Source organism: Phalaenopsis equestris, unplaced genomic scaffold (assembly GCF_001263595.1).
Source record: "Phalaenopsis equestris unplaced genomic scaffold, ASM126359v1 Scaffold000002, whole genome shotgun sequence".
NCBI lineage: Eukaryota > Viridiplantae > Streptophyta > Magnoliopsida > Asparagales > Orchidaceae > Phalaenopsis > Phalaenopsis equestris.
This window is the reverse complement of record NW_018164444.1, coordinates 68,018,411-68,018,636: the sequence shown is the minus strand read 5'-3', so window position 1 is coordinate 68,018,636 and position 226 is coordinate 68,018,411.

Sequence of the window (226 nt, the reverse complement as noted above, 5' to 3'; positions counted from 1 at the left end):
TTTTTTGAAGTCAGAAAATTCCTATCCACCCTTGGTGTCCATCCCGTCATTAAGCAAGAGTAGCTTAAGGATTTCCACGCAATTCAACTTCGCACCGAGAAGGAGAGCGAGCAAGGAATTCAACCACCCGGAAATTATCTTTCTGTAGATATCATCAAAAGGTAGGCTATAGTAGAAGAAGGAATATTACCACCCGAGTTGGGAATGAGAAGGGCGATAAAAAAAA